Source organism: Channa argus, unplaced genomic scaffold, assembly GCF_033026475.1.
Source record: "Channa argus isolate prfri unplaced genomic scaffold, Channa argus male v1.0 Contig011, whole genome shotgun sequence".
Lineage (NCBI taxonomy): Eukaryota > Metazoa > Chordata > Actinopteri > Anabantiformes > Channidae > Channa > Channa argus.
In genome coordinates, this window is record NW_027125230.1 from 767,633 (window position 1) to 787,957 (window position 20,325).

General features: G+C 42.5%; 1 non-coding gene and 12 pseudogenes across 1 annotated transcript; all 13 read right to left on the minus strand.

Moving 5' to 3' along the window:
- Positions 1-6,808: 6,808 nt before the first annotated feature.
- On the minus strand, positions 6,809-6,927 carry LOC137111517 (5S ribosomal RNA; annotated as a pseudogene).
- Positions 6,928-7,794: 867 nt separating this feature from the next.
- LOC137111394 (5S ribosomal RNA) lies at positions 7,795-7,913 on the minus strand. The gene has a single exon (XR_010912329.1). It is a non-coding gene; the product is annotated as a 5S ribosomal RNA (ribosomal RNA).
- Positions 7,914-8,781: 868 nt separating this feature from the next.
- On the minus strand, positions 8,782-8,900 carry LOC137112148 (5S ribosomal RNA; annotated as a pseudogene).
- Positions 8,901-9,768: 868 nt separating this feature from the next.
- On the minus strand, positions 9,769-9,887 carry LOC137112173 (5S ribosomal RNA; annotated as a pseudogene).
- Positions 9,888-10,755: 868 nt separating this feature from the next.
- On the minus strand, positions 10,756-10,874 carry LOC137112151 (5S ribosomal RNA; annotated as a pseudogene).
- Positions 10,875-11,742: 868 nt separating this feature from the next.
- On the minus strand, positions 11,743-11,861 carry LOC137112174 (5S ribosomal RNA; annotated as a pseudogene).
- An 857-nt stretch (positions 11,862-12,718) lies between these two features.
- LOC137111607 (5S ribosomal RNA) lies at positions 12,719-12,837 on the minus strand (annotated as a pseudogene).
- An 868-nt stretch (positions 12,838-13,705) lies between these two features.
- LOC137112175 (5S ribosomal RNA) lies at positions 13,706-13,824 on the minus strand (annotated as a pseudogene).
- Positions 13,825-14,692: 868 nt separating this feature from the next.
- On the minus strand, positions 14,693-14,811 carry LOC137112152 (5S ribosomal RNA; annotated as a pseudogene).
- Positions 14,812-15,679: 868 nt separating this feature from the next.
- Positions 15,680-15,798, minus strand: LOC137112176 (5S ribosomal RNA; annotated as a pseudogene).
- An 857-nt stretch (positions 15,799-16,655) lies between these two features.
- On the minus strand, positions 16,656-16,774 carry LOC137111697 (5S ribosomal RNA; annotated as a pseudogene).
- An 868-nt stretch (positions 16,775-17,642) lies between these two features.
- LOC137111940 (5S ribosomal RNA) lies at positions 17,643-17,761 on the minus strand (annotated as a pseudogene).
- A 1,834-nt stretch (positions 17,762-19,595) lies between these two features.
- LOC137112073 (5S ribosomal RNA) lies at positions 19,596-19,714 on the minus strand (annotated as a pseudogene).
- Between the last annotated feature and the right edge of the window lie 611 nt (positions 19,715-20,325).

Below are 20,325 nucleotides of genomic sequence, written 5' to 3' on the forward strand. Positions count from 1 at the left end.
AGGCCAACATAATAAACAAAATAAGCCATTTCCCACAGAAAGTGCTAGCTAGCCTGATAGAAATAAACAAACCAAAAGACAGTCGCTAACCCTAACTCCCTAATGTGAAAACAAGAGAAAACAATCAAAAGAAAATGGCTGTTCACCCCTACAGATTTAATACTATTTACAAAATACACAATTTATAAACAAAACCACGGCACAAAACCTAACAATTCAAAAATGCTAAATAAGGTTTGGAAACCAAGAACAGCAAACAGGTGCTGATGCCAGAAAGAGCCTCGCTAGCTGTTGGGAACCGTACTTTTAAAACTCCAGCAAGTGTAGAATGGACCAATCAGCTTCCTGTACTGCCCCCCAATCCGGCCAATCAGGCAGGGCACCTATAAGAACAAGAAAATAAAAACAACACATATGGCCAGGACCGTAACATGGTCTATTAGTAATGAAGCACGATGGTTGGCAAACCAATAAAGTAGCAAAACAGCAATGAAAGAACAAAATTTGATGAAAATATAGAACAATTTCTATGAATAAATAGGCAGTAACACCAGCTTGTGCTGCCCGTAAACCCAAGCAAAAAAGCTTACAGCACCTGGTATTCCCAGGCGGCCTTCCTACCAAGTACTAACCAGGCCCGGCCCTATTTGGCTGCCGAGATCGGACGAGATCGGGCGCTTTTTTTTTTTTCTCTTTTTATTATCAAAAATACTCTTTTACATTTTGGTGAAGACAAATACAAAGGTGCTTAAAATCAGAAAATAACATACATATTTTACATTTGTATATTCATTTCCCATTTCAAAACAGAACAAAATTATGAAAAAACATCTCAAATTATACACACATATTAAACACAAAAAGACCCAAACAGGAGTAAACCCCTACCCATTTTATCCCAACCTACCATTAACCAAAATCCACCACCATCCGCCCTTCTCTATCTACACCACATAGATCATTCTTCGCCCCCCACCTTCTTTCAAAACCATCCTTATCCGCTTCATAAAAGATTTTCAAATAGCATTTAACCAAATTCTTACACAGTGCCGTTCTACTTATTATTTTACCCCCAAAAAGTGCATGGTTTCTTGCAATATATAAAACATGACGCGCCACACTCAATACCAAATTCACCATATCCAGGTTTATGCCTTTTTCCGTTTTCTCAACCCCAAAACACCACACCCAGCTCCATTTCACTCCTTCCAACCCGATCACTTTACATTTCTCAGTTAGAACTGTCCTCACCCAATCTCTAAAAACCCGTGCTACCCTACAATGCAGCATAAGATGATCAAAGTCTTCATCCTCCCATTCACACACCGCACACATTCTTGAATGTATATCACAATTAATTCGGTGGAGGACGACAGACACCAACACTCTTCTGTGCATCAACAGAAAATTTGTGTTAGCAATGGCTGGCGTCATCCAGTGCATGTATACATTTTCCCATATATCAGTAATGGAACGGGAGGGAAAAATCTGGCTCCACGCTGTGTTGGCTGCAGGTTGTTTGAATATATTCTTTAATAGGACTGAGTACCAGAATTTAGTAGGTAATTCTATCAGATTCCTGTTCTTTATATCACATGACAAGGTGAAAACAATTCCATCCCCTCCCCCCAGACCATCTTGTGTCCCCTGTAAAACTTCTCTCCATCTCTGTGGCCACCCCTGATGGAATTCTCTCCCTAATTCCCGGATAACTGACCTTGAGATTTTGTATCCTTTTCCTTTCGCTCTAAAAAACACCTCATCCTCATCAAACACCCCGTCTTGGTTTAAAAGATCTCTCACCTGTTGCACCGCTTTCCCCAGCACACCCCGGTTCTTCAGGAGGCCTGCCCGACCCTGCAGGCAGGGATTTCCAAAGATGGGTTGGTTCAACACATCCCACTTATTAGTCACCATGCACTGCAGGTGAGGCAGGACATCAGCCCATGCCTCTGCCGCCTCCTGGAATAGCATGCACGCTCCGGGCACATGCCGCGCCAGCTCGACGCTGCACAGGTTGAAAATCCCACCCGTCCCCCTATTCCTTATGTCTAACCACATATAGTCCTGCCATATACCACATGCTGACTTGTCCAAAAGCTTCTTATATAGCTTAATTCTAAGTGATTTAATTTTTGTTTTTAAATCACACAGCTGTAACCCACCTTTTTTATATGGCCCAACCAGTGTATTATGTGCAATCTTCATCGCTCTTCCTTTCCACAGGAAGTCTTCTATGGCTCTGCTCAGGAGGACCAACAAATCGCCCGGCAGGTGACAGACTTGCATGGCGTAAACCAGCCTCGGTACTATTACAGAATTCACTATTATTACCTTCCCTCTCAAACCCAACCCTCTCATCTTCCACAGTCCGAGCCTAGATCTACACCACGCAATATGCTCCAACCAGGTTCTTCGAATGCTTGCCTCCATTTGAGGTCCCATGTAGACTCCCAGGAGTTTAAACTCCTCCTCTCCCATTTTGAACCCCTGCCCCTCACCACCTAGATCAGTCCCAGGGCCAAGAATTAGTTTAGATTTATTGTTATTGACTCGCGCCCCTGTGGCATGCTCATATGCAGTTAGGTGACCGAGCACCCGTTGCAAGCTGTTCCTATCTTTAACCATTATGTTAATATCATCTGCATATTGTGCAATTCTAAAGTCTGAGCCAGTCGGTGATTGTATTCCATTTATTTTTGTATCGCTTAAGATTAATTTCGCTAGGGGCTCGGCCACTATTGCATAAAGCATAGCCGACAGGGGGCACCCCTGCCTAACCGACCTCTCCAAAGGGAAGGGATCAGTCAGGAAGCCATTACATTTGACAACACTAGTAGCTCGGCCATACAACAGCTCCACCCATGCTCGAAAAGTTGGGCCGAACCCAAAAACCCCCAGACACTCAAAGAGGAACTCGTGACTCACCCTGTCAAACGCCTTCTCTAGGTCCACACTCAAGTAGATGCCACCTGTGGCCATTAGCTGTTGAAATGAGAATCTGGTTGACAGGATACAATCAGCAATATCCCTCCCCGGAATGCTATAAGTCTGGGTAGGCCCAACTATCGACCCAATCACTCTTTTGAGTCTGGACGCCAGCACCTTAGCCAGGATCTTGTAGTCAGTATTGAGCAAACTAATGGGCCTATAATTCCCCAAGTCGGTCCTGGCTCCCTTATTCTTGTAAACCAGAGTGATCACGCCTCTCACGAAAGACTCCGCACATCTGTTCTCCGTTTGCATGGCAGAGAACAACCTAAAGAGGACCGGAGATAGCAAATCCTTATAGGACTGATAGAACTCTGCCGAGAGGCCGTCCAGACCCGGGCTTCTAGCTCTATGCATTTCAGCAATGGCTGCACTGATTTCCTCCGGGTGGAGGTCGCCATCACACATAGCCGCGTCCTCAGGACCGAGAGAGCAGCCGACATTACCAAGTATTTTATCTCTTTGTGCTTTTCCTATATTTTGTTTACTGAAAAGATTAGAGTAAAAATCCTGTATAGTTTGTAATATATCTACTAAATCGGTGTGTGTATTGCCTTCAGAATCCTGTATTTCTGTTATGTATGTTTTGGTCTGCCTTCTCTTTTCTAAGCCCAAAAAGTATGCTGTACAGCGCTCTCCCTCCACTACATGTTGTATTTTGCTGCGGATCACTGCCCCTTTACATTTTTCCTCATCTAGGCGTGCTAGTTGCTCTCTCAGTCCAAGATAGCCATCCAGGGGATGGCCATGCCCAGCTTCAACAAGCTCAATTTCCCTTTTCAGACGGTGTCTCAACTCAGCCTCCTTAGCTCTTTCCCTTAGCCTTTTCTCTCTGCTCAGTGCAATGCAGCGCCTCCTAATTTTAAACTTGGCGTGCTCCCACCACTCAATGATATCTACTACAAATTCACTTTCTTCACACAGAGCAGAGAGAAAAGACTTCATTTTATCTTTAAAAAATGAATCCTCCAGGAGGGCTGAGTTAAAACACCACACCCCTCCATTCCTCTGCATGCTACCCTCCCCAAGAGTCACATTCAGCGAGGCATGATCACTCCATGTGCAGAAATTATATTCACACTTTTTTAACATAGGAATCAAGCCCGACGCCAGCAAACACAGGTCTATCCTAGACTGCTTTAGTTTGCCCAATACTACTTGCCTGCGCGAATACGCACGGGTGCCAGGGTTCAGAACTCTCCAAGCATCAATCAAATCACCCTCAGTCATCCACTGAAAAACAGCCGATCTACTAGTGTCTGTTTTGAAAACGTTGTTTGCACTCACATCCAGCCCAGTTAGAGCAACATTCCAGTCCCCCACCACTACCGAGCGATCGTCCGTCCACCTTTTACAGCGGCCAAAAAAAACCCTCCTTTCACCCTCACTGTTTGGGCCATATAGATTTAGAATTCTGTAGTTTCTATTGTGATATACAGTATCTAGAACCAACAGTCTCCCTTGGTTATCCTTAAAAACCTCTGTCACATTCTCAAAAACACCTGGCTTTACAAATACTGCTACACCTGCGGTTTTGTCAGCAGAGAGGGAATAAAACAAATCCCCTCTCCAAAAAGTATTTATTTTGTCTATTTTTTCCATAGTCCATCTACATTCCTGGACGCACAGGATGTCACAGTCCATGTCTTCACACAGTCTTTTAATTTTCCATACCTTTCCTAGGCCGTTTAGGTTTTGGGACTGGAGATGCATGAAAAGGATCACACAAAAGGGGGTCATCTATCTCTGGCCTGTTTCTTCCCTTTCCCTTTGCCCTCTGCCACACTTTCCCCGGACTTCTTTTGTCCTCTTTTCCTCATGTGCCTTACTTGCTGAAAGTCCATCTCTGCCTCTGATTCATCACCGTCAGCCTGAGGAGTCGATACAGCAATTTCTAGAGCAATACCTCTGGGGTCAGGTAATGGCTCACCTTGAATTGGAAGTCTAGACAGAGGAGCCTGAAGCATACCCCTCTCGGCCTCTTCAGGGTGACTGGCTACTTCTCCACTCCACTCCGCCAACACTAGATCCAGACTTGACCCAATCTCATTCACATTGTTTTCCTTTTTATTCTCTGAAAGGACCAGTTCACTGGCCTGAGTCTCCATTAACTCTCCTCCCCCCTCCTCATATTCACTTGCTCCTTCACTGTCAAGATCCAGTCCTACCTCCTCTGGAGGCCTTATTCCAGCATCCTCATTGGGGATCAGTCCCCTGTGCCCCTCTCCAGACTCTATTGCATTGTTTTGACACACACATTCCTCCTGTGGACTATGGCATGAGTCACATCTATGCTCCTGGGCATCACACTCCCTCGCATAATGACCCTGTCTGTTACACTTAAAACAAGTGAAATCTGGGCAATCTCTGACGATATGCCCAGGCTGTAGACACATCCTGCATACCTTAACTTGATTATTATGCATTACCCTGAAATACTCTGGGCCAGTTGCTGTCATAAACTTTGCGGAGTAAGGCAGTGATTGCACAGTCTCATTGAACTTAACTTTTAGATATCTGGTGCCATCAGCCACATCAGTTCCTGGCCACAGTCTCCTTTTTATTGGGGAGATTGCTGTTACTCCCCAAACATCAAGCTTCTCTAGTATTTCTTCATCAGAAATATAAGCTGGTAAGTTTAAGAAGGAAACCACCAACTCATCTATTGCCAAAGACTTTACCATCACTACTGCTCTCCCCACTTTTAGTCCATCCAACAGTCTCTTTTTCCCAGCTTCATTCTTCACAGTCACTTCAAATTTATTTGGTCCTGTCTCTCTCAGTGCCCCAATTCCGCCACACACCTCTCTTATGGCTCGTAATAGTTCCATAGTTTTTAGCCGCTCTTCCCCTATTACTTCTGCCAAAACAGTCAACTCTTTCTCATACCTTGTTTCCTTTCTCGCTTCTCGTCTTCCGCTCATCTCTCCTTTTATTCTTGCCATCTCTTCATGTTGTTTTCCAGCAACTGCATTACCTCCAACAGCCGGCCATCTCTTCTGCCTTTCCCCAACAATCCACGCCTTATCCGGCAGCCGTTCTGTGCTTTTGCTGGCGCATGGTCTCACAGTATCCCCTGCAGCCGTCCTCCTTCCCCCATCTGCCACATCACGGTGTTGTTCTCCAGTTTCCACCATCTTGCAGTTCTCTATCAGATTTCCTCTTATTCCTTTCATCTCTCTTGATTTTTCCAGTGAAGAAAAACTCCTCTCATTTCTCAAACAAAAACCAGGAAGTGCCGACATTGGCCGAGAAAAACAATGATAGAAAAAAATAAGGCATGGAAGCCAACTAAAGGCGCCCCCGTACGGACAGAAATCCGCCGGGGGGATAAAAAACAAAAAGCCAAAAACCAAAAACCACTATTTAGTATGGGGAAAAGAAGAGCAAGAAAAAAACCACAAACCAAAAAATCAGCAGCTCTCACACAGGTCTGCTTCCTGCAGCACACTCTCAAAAAGAACACACTTCCTCCCCCAACCAACAGCAAACAGGTGCTGATGCCAGAAAGAGCCTCGCTAGCTGTTGGGAACCGTACTTTTAAAACTCCAGCAAGTGTAGAATGGACCAATCAGCTTCCTGTACTGCCCCCCAATCCGGCCAATCAGGCAGGGCACCTATAAGAACAAGAAAATAAAAACAACACATATGGCCAGGACCGTAACATGGTCTATTAGTAATGAAGCACGATGGTTGGCAAACCAATAAAGTAGCAAAACAGCAATGAAAGAACAAAATTTGATGAAAATATAGAACAATTTCTATGAATAAATAGGCAGTAACACCAGCTTGTGCTGCCCGTAAACCCAAGCAAAAAAGCTTACAGCACCTGGTATTCCCAGGCGGTCTTCCTACCAAGTACTAACCAGGCCCGGCCCTATTTGGCTGCCGAGATCGGACGAGATCGGGCGCTTAGAGAGCAGTGTGGCCGTAACATGCATTTGACATCATCAACAGCTCTTAAAAACGCTAGAGAAGCAGAATGCATGACACTTGCTAAGAAGAAGATAAATGTGGCAAAGTACAAAGTACTATAACTGTACTGGTCTGTTACGCCCCTGTCTAGGGGGTCAGGGTGCAACATACAAAGATAAATTAGCATGTTCCCTCTCCGATCCCCAAACCAAAATCCAGGATCGAGATGTTCCAACAGAATGATATTTATTTTAAACGAAAGAAAGTGTCAAACAAAACATGACACTACAACTCAGGGCGAACCAAGGCCAACATAATAAACAAAATAAGCCATTTCCCACAGAAAGTGCTAGCTAGCCTGATAGAAATAAACAAACCAAAAGACAGTCGCTAACCCTAACTCCCTAATGTGAAAACAAGAGAAAACAATCAAAAGAAAATGGCTGTTCACCCCTACAGATTTAATACTATTTACAAAATACACAATTTATAAACAAAACCACGGCACAAAACCTAACAATTCAAAAATGCTAAATAAGGTTTGGAAACCAAGAACAGCAAACAGGTGCTGATGCCAGAAAGAGCCTCGCTAGCTGTTGGGAACCGTACTTTTAAAACTCCAGGAAGTGTAGGATGGACCAATCAGCTTCCTGTACTGCCCCCCAATCCGGCCAATCAGGCAGGGCACCTATAAGAACAAGAAAATAAAAACAACACATATGGCCAGGACCGTAACATGGTCTACTAGTAATGAAGCACGATGGTTGACAAACCAATAAAGTAGCAAAACAGTAATGAAAGAACAAAATTTGATGAAAATATAGAACAATTTCTATGAATAAATAGGCAGTAACACCAGCTTGTGCTGCCCGTAAACCCAAGAAAAAAAGCTTACAGCACCTGGTATTCCCACGCGGTCTTCCTACCAAGTACTAACCAGGCCCAGCTCTATTTGGCTGCCGAGATCGGACGAGATCGGGCGCTTAGAGAGCGGTATGGCCGTAAGCTGCATTTGACATCATCAACAGCTCTTAAAAACGCTAGAGAAGCAGAATGCATGACACTTGCTAAGAAGAAGATAAATATGGCAAAGTACAAAGTACTATAACTGTACTGGTCTGTTACGCCCCTGTCTAGGGGGTCAGGGTGAAACATACAAAGATAAATTTGCATGTTCCCTCTCCGATCCCCAAACCAAAATCCAGGATTGAGATGTTCCAACAGAATGATATTTATTTTAAACGAAAGAAAGTGTCAAACAAAACATGACACTACAACTCAGGGCGAACCAAGGCCAACATAATAAACAAAATAAGCCATTTCCCACAGAAAGTGCTAGCTAGCCTGATAGAAATAAACAAACCAAAAGACAGTCGCTAACCCTAACTCCCTAATGTGAAAACAAGAGAAAACAATCAAAAGAAAAATGGCAGTCCACCCCTACAGATTTAATACTATTTACAAAATATACAATTTATAAACAAAACCAGGGCACAAAACCTAACAATTCAAAAATGCTAAATAAGGTTTGGAAACCAAGAACAGCAAACAGGTGCTGATGCCAGAAAGAGCCTCGCTAGCTGTTGGGAACCGTACTTTTAAAACTCCAGCAAGTGTAGGATGGACCAATCAGCCTCCTGTACTGCCCCCCAATCCGGCCAATCAGGCAGGGCACCTATAAGAACAAGAAAATAAAAACAACACATATGGCCAGGACCGTAACATGGTCTACTAGTTATGAAGCACGATGGTTGACAAACCAATAAAGTAGCAAAACAGTAATGAAAGAACAAAATTTGATGAAAATATAGAACAATTTCTATGAATAAATAGGCAGTAACACCAGCTTGTGCTGCCCGTAAACCCAAGCAAAAAAGCTTACAGCACCTGGTATTCCCAGGCGGTCTTCCTACCAAGTACTAACCAGGCCCGGCTCTATTTGGCTGCCGAGATCGGACGAGATCGCGCGCTTAGAGAGCGGTGTGGCCGTAAGCTGCATTTGACATCATCAACAGCTCTTAAAAACGTTGGAGAAGCAGAGTGCATGAAACTAGCTAAGAAGAAGATAAATGTGGCAAAGTACAAAGTACTATAACTGTACTGGTCTGTTACGCCCCTGTCCAGGGGGTCAGGGTGCAACATACAAAGATAAATTAGCATGTTCCCTCTCCGATCCCCAAACCAAAATCCAGGATTGAGATGTTCCAACAGAATGATATTTATTTTAAACGAAAGAAAGTGTCAAACAAAACATGACACTACAACTCAGGGCGAACCAAGGCCAACATAATAAACAAAATAAGCCATTTCCCACAGAAAGTGCTAGCTAGCCTGATAGAAATAAACAAACCAAAAGACAGTCGCTAACCCTAACTCCCTAATGTGAAAACAAGAGAAAACAATCAAAAGAAAAATGGCAGTCCACCCCTACAGATTTAATACTATTTACAAAATATACAATTTATAAACAAAACCACGGCACAAAACCTAACAATTCAAAAATGCTAAATAAGGTTTGGAAACCAAGAACAGCAAACAGGTGCTGATGCCAGAAAGAGCCTCGCTAGCTGTTGGGAACCGTACTTTTAAAACTCCAGCAAGTGTAGGATGGACCAATCAGCCTCCTGTACTGCCCCCCAATCCGGCCAATCAGGCAGGGCACCTATAAGAACAAGAAAATAAAAACAACACATATGGCCAGGACCGTAACATGGTCTATTAGTAATGAAGCACGATGGTTGACAAACCAATAAAGTAGCAAAACAGCAATGAAAGAACAAAATTTGATGAAAATATAGAACAATTTCTATGAATAAATAGGCAGTAACACCAGCTTGTGCTGCCCGTAAACCCAAGCAAAAAAGCTTACAGCACCTGGTATTCCCAGGCGGTCTTCCTACCAAGTACTAACCAGGCCCGGCCCAATTTGGCTGCCGAGATCGGACGAGATCGGGCGCTTAGAGAGCGGTGTGGCCGTAAGCTACATTTCACATCATCAACAGCTCTTAAAAACGCTAGAGAAGCAGAATGCATGACACTTGCTAAGAAGAAGATAAATGTGTCAAAGTACAAAGTACTATAACTGTACTGGTCTGTTACGCCCCTGTCTAGGGGGTCAGGGTGCAACATACAAAGATAAATTAGCATTTTCCCTCTCCGATCCCCAAACCAAAATCCAGGATCGAGATGTTCCAACAGAATGATATTTATTTTAAACGAAAGAAAGTGTCAAACAAAACATGACACTACAACTCAGGGCGAACCAAGGCCAACATAATAAACAAAATAAGCCATTTCCCACAGAAAGTGCTAGCTAGCCTGATAGAAATAAACAAACCAAAAGACAGTCGCTAACCCTAACTCCCTAATGTGAAAACAAGAGAAAACAATCAAAAGAAAAATGGCAGTCCACCCCTACAGATTTAATACTATTTACAAAATATACAATTTATAAACAAAACCAGGGCACAAAACCTAACAATTCAAAAATGCTAAATAAGGTTTGGAAACCAAGAACAGCAAACAGGTGCTGATGCCAGAAAGAGCCTCGCTAGCTGTTGGGAACCGTACTTTTAAAACTCCAGCAAGTGTAGGATGGACCAATCAGCCTCCTGTACTGCCCCCCAATCCGGCCAATCAGGCAGGGCACCTATAAGAACAAGAAAATAAAAACAACACATATGGCCAGGACCGTAACATGGTCTACTAGTAATGAAGCACGATGGTTGACAAACCAATAAAGTAGCAAAACAGTAATGAAAGAACAAAATTTGATGAAAATATAGAACAATTTCTATGAATAAATAGGCAGTAACACCAGCTTGTGCTGCCCGTAAACCCAAGCAAAAAAGCTTACAGCACCTGGTATTCCCAGGCGGTCTTCCTACCAAGTACTAACCAGGCCCGGCTCTATTTGGCTGCCGAGATCGGACGAGATCGCGCGCTTAGAGAGCGGTGTGGCCGTAAGCTGCATTTGACATCATCAACAGCTCTTAAAAACGTTGGAGAAGCAGAGTGCATGAAACTAGCTAAGAAGAAGATAAATGTGGCAAAGTACAAAGTACTATAACTGTACTGGTCTGTTACGCCCCTGTCCAGGGGGTCAGGGTGCAACATACAAAGATAAATTAGCATGTTCCCTCTCCGATCCCCAAACCAAAATCCAGGATTGAGATGTTCCAACAGAATGATATTTATTTTAAACGAAAGAAAGTGTCAAACAAAACATGACACTACAACTCAGGGCGAACCAAGGCCAACATAATAAACAAAATAAGCCATTTCCCACAGAAAGTGCTAGCTAGCCTGATAGAAATAAACAAACCAAAAGACAGTCGCTAACCCTAACTCCCTAATGTGAAAACAAGAGAAAACAATCAAAAGAAAAATGGCAGTCCACCCCTACAGAGTTAATACTATTTACAAAATATACAATTTATAAACAAAACCACGGCACAAAACCTAACAATTCAAAAATGCTAAATAAGGTTTGGAAACCAAGAACAGCAAACAGGTGCTGATGCCAGAAAGAGCCTCGCTAGCTGTTGGGAACCGTACTTTTAAAACTCCAGCAAGTGTAGGATGGACCAATCAGCCTCCTGTACTGCCCCCCAATCCGGCCAATCAGGCAGGGCACCTATAAGAACAAGAAAATAAAAACAACACATATGGCCAGGACCGTAACATGGTCTATTAGTAATGAAGCACGATGGTTGACAAACCAATAAAGTAGCAAAACAGCAATGAAAGAACAAAATTTGATGAAAATATAGAACAATTTCTATGAATAAATAGGCAGTAACACCAGCTTGTGCTGCCCGTAAACCCAAGCAAAAAAGCTTACAGCACCTGGTATTCCCAGGCGGTCTTCCTACCAAGTACTAACCAGGCCCGGCCCAATTTGGCTGCCGAGATCGGACGAGATCGGGCGCTTAGAGAGCGGTGTGGCCGTAAGCTGCATTTCACATCATCAACAGCTCTTAAAAACGCTAGAGAAGCAGAATGCATGACACTTGCTAAGAAGAAGATAAATGTGTCAAAGTACAAAGTACTATAACTGTACTGGTCTGTTACGCCCCTGTCTAGGGGGTCAGGGTGCAACATACAAAGATAAATTAGCATTTTCCCTCTCCGATCCCCAAACCAAAATCCAGGATCGAGATGTTCCAACAGAATGATATTTATTTTAAACGAAAGAAAGTGTCAAACAAAACATGACACTACAACTCAGGGCGAACCAAGGCCAACATAATAAACAAAATAAGCCATTTCCCACAGAAAGTGCTAGCTAGCCTGATAGAAATAAACAAACCAAAAGACAGTCGCTAACCCTAACTCCCTAATGTGAAAACAGTCCAAAGAAAATGGCAGTTCACCCCTACAGATTTAATACTATTTACAAAATATACAATTTATAAACAAAACCACGGCACAAAACCTAACAATTCAAAAATGCTAAATAAGGTTTGGAAACCAAGAACAGCAAACAGGTGCTGATGCCAGAAAAAGCCTCGCTAGCTGTTGGGAACCGTACTTTTAAAACTCCAGGAAGTGTAGGATGGACCAATCAGCTTCCTGTACTGCCCCCCAATCCAGTCAATCAGGCAGGGCACCTATAAGAACAAGAAAATAAAAACAACACATATGGCCAGGACCGTAACATGGTCTACTAGTAATGAAGCACGTTGGTTGGCAAACCAATAAAGTAGCAAAACAGCAATGAAAGAACAAAATTTGATGAAAATATAGAACAATTTCTATGAATAAATAGGCAGTAACACCAGCTTGTGCTGCCCGTAAACCCAAGCAAAAAAGCTTACAGCACCTGGTATTCCCAGGCGGTCTTCCTACGAAGTACTAACCAGCCCCGGCCCTATTTGGCTGCCGAGATCGGACGAGATCGCGCGCTTAGAGAGCGGTGTGGCCGTAAGCTGCATTTGACATCATCAACAGCTCTTAAAAACGTTGGAGAAGCAGAGTGCATGAAACTAGCTAAGAAGAAGATAAATGTGGCAAAGTACAAAGTACTATAACTGTACTGGTCTGTTACGCCCCTGTCCAGGGGGTCAGGGTGCAACATACAAAGATAAATTAGCATGTTCCCTCTCCGATCCCCAAACCAAAATCCAGGATTGAGATGTTCCAACAGAATGATATTTATTTTAAACGAAAGAAAGTGTCAAACAAAACATGACACTACAACTCAGGGCGAACCAAGGCCAACATAATAAACAAAATAAGCCATTTCCCACAGAAAGTGCTAGCTAGCCTGATAGAAATAAACAAACCAAAAGACAGTCGCTAACCCTAACTCCCTAATGTGAAAACAAGAGAAAACAATCAAAAGAAAAATGGCAGTCCACCCCTACAGATTTAATACTATTTACAAAATATACAATTTATAAACAAAACCACGGCACAAAACCTAACAATTCAAAAATGCTAAATAAGGTTTGGAAACCAAGAACAGCAAACAGGTGCTGATGCCAGAAAGAGCCTCGCTAGCTGTTGGGAACCGTACTTTTAAAACTCCAGCAAGTGTAGGATGGACCAATCAGCCTCCTGTACTGCCCCCCAATCCGGCCAATCAGGCAGGGCACCTATAAGAACAAGAAAATAAAAACAACACATATGGCCAGGACCGTAACATGGTCTATTAGTAATGAAGCACGATGGTTGACAAACCAATAAAGTAGCAAAACAGCAATGAAAGAACAAAATTTGATGAAAATATAGAACAATTTCTATGAATAAATAGGCAGTAACACCAGCTTGTGCTGCCCGTAAACCCAAGCAAAAAAGCTTACAGCACCTGGTATTCCCAGGCGGTCTTCCTACCAAGTACTAACCAGGCCCGGCCCAATTTGGCTGCCGAGATCGGACGAGATCGGGCGCTTAGAGAGCGGTGTGGCCGTAAGCTACATTTCACATCATCAACAGCTCTTAAAAACGCTAGAGAAGCAGAATGCATGACACTTGCTAAGAAGAAGATAAATGTGTCAAAGTACAAAGTACTATAACTGTACTGGTCTGTTACGCCCCTGTCTAGGGGGTCAGGGTGCAACATACAAAGATAAATTAGCATTTTCCCTCTCCGATCCCCAAACCAAAATCCAGGATCGAGATGTTCCAACAGAATGATATTTATTTTAAACAAAAGAAAGTGTCAAACAAAACATGACACTACAACTCAGGGCGAACCAAGGCCAACATAATAAACAAAATAAGCCATTTCCCACAGAAAGTGCTAGCTAGCCTGATAGAAATAAACAAACCAAAAGACAGTCGCTAACCCTAACTCCCTAATGTGAAAACAAGAGAAAACAATCAAAAGAAAAATGGCAGTCCACCCCTACAGATTTAATACTATTTACAAAATATACAATTTATAAACAAAACCAGGGCACAAAACCTAACAATTCAAAAATGCTAAATAAGGTTTGGAAACCAAGAACAGCAAACAGGTGCTGATGCCAGAAAGAGCCTCGCTAGCTGTTGGGAACCGTACTTTTAAAACTCCAGCAAGTGTAGGATGGACCAATCAGCCTCCTGTACTGCCCCCCAATCCGGCCAATCAGGCAGGGCACCTATAAGAACAAGAAAATAAAAACAACACATATGGCCAGGACCGTAACATGGTCTACTAGTAATGAAGCACGATGGTTGACAAACCAATAAAGTAGCAAAACAGTAATGAAAGAACAAAATTTGATGAAAATATAGAACAATTTCTATGAATAAATAGGCAGTAACACCAGCTTGTGCTGCCCGTAAACCCAAGCAAAAAAGCTTACAGCACCTGGTATTCCCAGGCGGTCTTCCTACCAAGTACTAACCAGGCCCGGCTCTATTTGGCTGCCGAGATCGGACGAGATCGCGCGCTTAGAGAGCGGTGTGGCCGTAAGCTGCATTTGACATCATCAACAGCTCTTAAAAACGTTGGAGAAGCAGAGTGCATGAAACTAGCTAAGAAGAAGATAAATGTGGCAAAGTACAAAGTACTATAACTGTACTGGTCTGTTACGCCCCTGTCCAGGGGGTCAGGGTGCAACATACAAAGATAAATTAGCATGTTCCCTCTCCGATCCCCAAACCAAAATCCAGGATTGAGATGTTCCAACAGAATGATATTTATTTTAAACGAAAGAAAGTGTCAAACAAAACATGACACTACAACTCAGGGCGAACCAAGGCCAACATAATAAACAAAATAAGCCATTTCCCACAGAAAGTGCTAGCTAGCCTGATAGAAATAAACAAACCAAAAGACAGTCGCTAACCCTAACTCCCTAATGTGAAAACAAGAGAAAACAATCAAAAGAAAAATGGCAGTCCACCCCTACAGATTTAATACTATTTACAAAATATACAATTTATAAACAAAACCACGGCACAAAACCTAACAATTCAAAAATGCTAAATAAGGTTTGGAAACCAAGAACAGCAAACAGGTGCTGATGCCAGAAAGAGCCTCGCTAGCTGTTGGGAACCGTACTTTTAAAACTCCAGCAAGTGTAGGATGGACCAATCAGCCTCCTGTACTGCCCCCCAATCCGGCCAATCAGGCAGGGCACCTATAAGAACAAGAAAATAAAAACAACACATATGGCCAGGACCGTAACATGGTCTATTAGTAATGAAGCACGATGGTTGACAAACCAATAAAGTAGCAAAACAGCAATGAAAGAACAAAATTTGATGAAAATATAGAACAATTTCTATGAATAAATAGGCAGTAACACCAGCTTGTGCTGCCCGTAAACCCAAGCAAAAAAGCTTACAGCACCTGGTATTCCCAGGCGGTCTTCCTACCAAGTACTAACCAGGCCCGGCCCAATTTGGCTGCCGAGATCGGACGAGATCGGGCGCTTAGAGAGCGGTGTGGCCGTAAGCTGCATTTCACATCATCAACAGCTCTTAAAAACGCTAGAGAAGCAGAATGCATGACACTTGCTAAGAAGAAGATAAATGTGTCAAAGTACAAAGTACTATAACTGTACTGGTCTGTTACGCCCCTGTCTAGGGGGTCAGGGTGCAACATACAAAGATAAATTAGCATTTTCCCTCTCCGATCCCCAAACCAAAATCCAGGATCGAGATGTTCCAACAGAATGATATTTATTTTAAACGAAAGAAAGTGTCAAACAAAACATGACACTACAACTCAGGGCGAACCAAGGCCAACATAATAAACAAAATAAGCCATTTCCCACAGAAAGTGCTAGCTAGCCTGATAGAAATAAACAAACCAAAAGACAGTCGCTAACCCTAACTCCCTAATGTGAAAACAGTCCAAAGAAAATGGCAGTTCACCCCTACAGATTTAATACTATTTACAAAATATACAATTTATAAACAAAACCACGGCACAAAACCTAACAATTCAAAAATGCTAAATAAGGTTTGGAAACCAAGAACAGCAAACAGGTGCTGATGCCAGAAAAAGCCTCGCTAGCTGTTGGGAACCGTACTTTTAAAACTCCAGGAAGTGTAGGATGGACCAATCAGCTTCCTGTACTGCCCCCCAATCCAGTCAATCAGGCAGGGCACCTATAAGAACAAGAAAATAAAAACAACACATATGGCCAGGACCGTAACATGGTCTACTAGTAATGAAGCACGTTGGTTGGCAAACCAATAAAGTAGCAAAACAGCAATGAAAGAACAAAATTTGATGAAAATATAGAACAATTTCTATGAATAAATAGGCAGTAACACCAGCTTGTGCTGCCCGTAAACCCAAGCAAAAAAGCTTACAGCACCTGGTATTCCCAGGCGGTCTTCCTACGAAGTACTAACCAGCCCCGGCCCTATTTGGCTGCCGAGATCGGACGAGATCGGGCGCTTAGAGAGCAGTGTGGCCGTAACATGCATTTGACATCATCAACAGCTCTTAAAAACGCTAGAGAAGAAGAATGCATGACACTTGCTAAGAAGAAGATAAATGTGGCAAAGTACAAAGTACTATAACTGTACTGGTCTGTTACGCCCCTGTCTAGGGGGTCAGGGTGAAACATACAAAGATAAATTTGCATGTTCCCTCTCCGATCCCCAAACCAAAATCCAGGATTGAGATGTTCCAACAGAATGATATTTATTTTAAACGAAAGAAAGTGTCAAACAAAACATGACACTACAACTCAGGGCGAACCAAGGCCAACATAATAAACAAAATAAGCCATTTCCCACAGAAAGTGCTAGCTAGCCTGATAGAAAGAAACAAACCAAAAGACAGTCGCTAACCCTAACTCCCTAATGTGAAAACAAGAGAAAACAATCAAAAGAAAAATGGCAGTCCACCCCTACAGATTTAATACTATTTACAAAATATACAATTTATAAACAAAACCACGGCACAAAACCTAACAATTCAAAAATGCTAAATAAGGTTTGGAAACCAAGAACAGCAAACAGGTGCTGATGCCAGAAAGAGCCTCGCTAGCTGTTGGGAAACGTACTTTTAAAACTCCAGGAAGTGTAGGATGGACCAATCAGCTTCCTGTACTGCCCCCCAATCCAGCCAATCAGGCAGGGCACCTATAAGAACAAGAAAATAAAAACAACACATATGGCCAGGACCGTAACATGGTCTACTAGTAATGAAGCACGATGGTTGGCAAACCAATAAACTAACAAAACAGCAATGAAAGAACAAAATTTGATGAAAATATAGAACAATTTCTATGAATAAATAGGCAGTAACACCAGCTTGTGCTGCCCGTAAACCCAAGCAAAAAAGCTTACAGCACCTGGTATTCCCAGGCGGTCTTCCTACCAAGTACTAACCAGGCCCGGCTCTATTTGGCTGCCGAGATCGGACGAGATCGGGCGCTTAGAGAGCGGTGTGGCCGTAAGCTGCATTTGACATCATCAACAGCTCTTAAAAACGCTAGAGAAGCAGAATGCATGACACTTGCTAAGAAGAAGATAAATATGGCAAAGTACAAAGTACTATAACTGTACTGGTCTGTTACGCCCCTGTCTAGGGGGTCAGGGTGAAACATACAAAGATAAATTTGCATGTTCCCTCTCCGATCCCCAAACCAAAATCCAGGATTGAGATGTTCCAACAGAATGATATTTATTTTAAACGAAAGAAAGTGTCAAACAAAACATGACACTACAACTCAGGGCGAACCAAGGCCAACATAATAAACAAAATAAGCCATTTCCCACAGAAAGTGCTAGCTAGCCTGATAGAAATAAACAAACCAAAAGACAGTCGCTAACCCTAACTCCCTAATGTGAAAACAAGAGAAAACAATCAAAAGAAAAATGGCAGTCCACCCCTACAGATTTAATACTATTTACAAAATATACAATTTATAAACAAAACCAGGGCACAATACCTAACAATTCAAAAATGCTAAATAAGGTTTGGAAACCAAGAACAGCAAAAAGGTGCTGATGCCAGAAAGAGCCTCGCTAGCTGTTGGGAACCGTACTTTTAAAACTCCAGCAAGTGTAGGATGGACCAATCAGCCTCCTGTACTGCCCCCCAATCCGGCCAATCAGGCAGGGCACCTATAAGAACAAGAAAATAAAAACAACACATATGGCCAGGACCGTATCATGGTCTACTAGTAATGAAGCACGATGGTTGGCAAACCAATAAAGTAACAAAACAGCAATGAAAGAACAAAATTTGATGAAAATATAGAACAATTTCTATGAATAAATAGGCAGTAACACCAGCTTGTGCTGCCCGTAAACCCAAGCAAAAAAGCTTACAGCACCTGGTATTCCCAGGCGGTCTTCCTACCAAGTACTAACCAGGCCCGGCCCAATTTGGCTGCCGAGATCGGACGCTTAGAGAGCGGAGTGGCCGTAAGCTGCATTTCACATCATCAACAGCTCTTAAAAACGCTAGAGAAGCAGAATGCATGACACTTGCTAAGAAGAAGATAAATGTGTCAAAGTACAAAGTACTATAACTGTACTGGTCTGTTACGCCCCTGTCTAGGGGGTCAGGGTGCAACATACAAAGATAAATTAGCATTTTCCCTCTCCGATCCCCAAACCAAAATCCAGGATCGAGATGTTCCAACAGAATGATATTTATTTTAAACGAAAGAAAGTGTCAAACAAAACATGACACTACAACTCAGGGCGAACCAAGGCCAACATAATAAACAAAATAAGCCATTTCCCACAGAAAGTGCTAGCTAGCCTGATAGAAATAAACAAACCAAAAGACAGTCGCTAACCCTAACTCCCTAATGTGAAAACAGTCCAAAGAAAATGGCAGTTCACCCCTACAGATTTAATACTATTTACAAAATATACAATTTATAAACAAAACCACGGCACAAAACCTAACAATTCAAAAATGCTAAATAAGGTTTGGAAACCAAGAACAGCAAACAGGTGCTGATGCCAGAAAGAGCCTCGCTAGCTGTTGGGAACCGTACTTTTAAAACTCCAGGAAGTGTAGGATGGACCAATCAGCTTCCTGTACTGCCCCCCAATCCAGCCAATCAGGCAGGGCACCTATAAGAACAACAAAATAAAAACAACACATATGGCCAGGACCGTAACATGGTCTACTAGTAATGAAGCACGATGGTTGGCAAACCAATAAACTAACAAAACAGCAATGAAAGAACAAAATTTGATGAAAATATAGAACAATTTCTATGAATAAATAGGCAGTAACACCAGCTTGTGCTGCCCGTAAACCCAAGCAAAAAAGCTTACAACACCTGGTATTCCCAGGCGGTCTTCCTACCAAGTACTAACCAGGCCCGGCTCTATTTGGCTGCCGAGATCGGACGAGATCGGGCGCTTAGAGAGCGGTGTGGCCGTAAGCTGCATTTGACATCATCAACAGCTCTTAAAAACGTTGGAGAAGCAGAGTGCATGAAACTAGCTAAGAAGAAGATAAATGTGGCAAAGTACAAAGTACTATAACTGTACTGGTCTGTTACGCCCCTGTCCAGGGGGTCAGGGTGCAACATACAAAGATAAATTAGCATGTTCCCTCTCCGATCCCCAAACCAAAATCCAGGATTGAGATGTTCCAACAGAATGATATTTATTTTAAACGAAAGAAAGTGTCAAACAAAACATGACACTACAACTCAGGGCGAACCAAGGCCAACATAATAAACAAAATAAGCCATTTCCCACAGAAAGTGCTAGCTAGCCTGATAGAAATAAACAAACCAAAAGACAGTCGCTAACCCTAACTCCCTAATGTGAAAACAAGAGAAAACAATCAAAAGAAAAATGGCAGTCCACCCCTACAGATTTAATACTATTTACAAAATATACAATTTATAAACAAAACCACGGCACAAAACCTAACAATTCAAAAATGCTAAATAAGGTTTGGAAACCAAGAACAGCAAACAGGTGCTGATGCCAGAAAGAGCCTCGCTAGCTGTTGGGAACCGTACTTTTAAAACTCCAGCAAGTGTA